General features: G+C 58.9%; 1 non-coding gene across 1 annotated transcript; it reads left to right on the top strand.

Moving 5' to 3' along the window:
* Positions 1–726: 726 nt before the first annotated feature.
* TRNAK-UUU (transfer RNA lysine (anticodon UUU)) lies at positions 727–799 on the top strand. The gene has a single exon. It is a non-coding gene; the product is annotated as a tRNA-Lys (tRNA).
* Positions 800–1,531: the final 732 nt, after the last annotated feature.

Raw genomic sequence — 1,531 nt, 5'->3', positions numbered from 1 at the left:
CTGCACCAGCCCAGTGACCCAGCCTGCCCACTCCGAAGCAGGAGGCCCTGGGCCGGGGGAGGAGGGGGTGGGGGTGATCCCTGCCCCAGGGCAGACAGTTGATACAGAGGTGCCTGAGTCTCTGCCATGGTGCTGCCCAGGGTGGAGATGCTCAGGGCTGTGGAGAGACCTGGGAGCTACCTGTCCTGGGTGAGCTGTGTGTGAAGGAGGGCCTGCTTGTGTTGCCTGCCCCACTGAAAAGGCGCTACAGCACGCACAGATGGTGGTGCTGCAGGGCCGCAGCAGCATCACTGCAGGCACCAGGAGGGGCTCAGGAGGCACCCGGTCTCCCTGGACCTGGTATGGGAGCAGAGGAAAGCGGCAAGAGACCCCCCCACCACCCCCAGGGCTGGCATCGGGATTAGTGGTTTGTTAACAGCCGAGCAGCCCAGGGTTTCGCCTTGAAAGAGCCACAGCATTCCTACTTCTTGTCGTGCACTGCTGAGTGCGAGCAAACTCCTCCTGAGACTGCAGGGCTCACGCCCAGCCTGGCGGCAAGCAGGTGCTTCGGAACAAAACTGCCAAAGGGCAATGTTAACCCAGTCGGTCCGGCAAGGTGTTAATGAATTGCTGATCTCAGGAGTTGCCTCTCTCTCTCTCTCTCTCTCCGTAGACCTTCTTAGAAAGCCCTTGGTCTGCTAATTAGGGCTGCGCTCTGGAGCTGGGCTCTGTTTTTCCCCTCAGGGAGCCTGGGTAGCTCAGCTGGGAGAGCATCAGACTTTTAATCTGAGGGTCCAGGGTTCAAGCCCCTGTTCAGGCGGCGCGCGTTCCTATTTACTCAGTGCTTTCACCTTTGCACAAGAAGTGGCACTGCCAAAACGGAGGAAAGGCAGGGGGATCTGCAGAGCCATGGGGAAGCTCTTTGCATCCAACTCCTGTCTCCCACAAAAGAGGCAATCTCTCGCCTTCCTCCTAGGCAGAGCCTCAGAGAGTTACTCTCGCAGGACGCGAGCCTAACAAACTCAGGACGCCCCAAGGAAGGCATTCCGTAGCTCTGCCTTTCTGGTACCCTGAACAAGCAGGGCCCCTGCCCCATTCCGCAGCGGGCCCGCTTTTGCCCTACTCTTCCTTTTGCGACTGATTTCGTTAAAGAAGCTGTCCTTGTTGTCCTTGACATCTCCCACCAGATTAAACTCCAGAGGGGGCGGAGCCCTTCCCAGCCCCTCGGATTGCTGGTGCCTTGCTAAGGTGGCCCGCCAGCAGCTGTCAGGGTGGTTCAAGTCCCTCGTGAGGCCCAAGGCCTGTGACTGTGAGGCTACTTCCAGCTGTCCGTAGAAGGCCTCATCCACTTCTCCTTCCTCATCAGGTGGCCTGTAGCAAACACCCACAACAGTGTCACCCATGTTAGTCTGCCCTTCGATCCTTACCCGTAAGCTCTGGGTAAGGACCCATTCCAGCCGCCCTGTCACAGAAAGGACGACCCCCCTCCTCCTCCCCCCCGGCCATCCTGGTCTGTCCTTCCTCAAGAGCAGTTTAAAGCCCTCCTTACAAG

The sequence above is a fragment of the Struthio camelus genome, chromosome 7 (assembly GCF_040807025.1).
Source record: "Struthio camelus isolate bStrCam1 chromosome 7, bStrCam1.hap1, whole genome shotgun sequence".
Taxonomy (NCBI): domain Eukaryota; kingdom Metazoa; phylum Chordata; class Aves; order Struthioniformes; family Struthionidae; genus Struthio; species Struthio camelus.
This window is presented reverse-complemented; position numbering and strand designations above follow the sequence as displayed.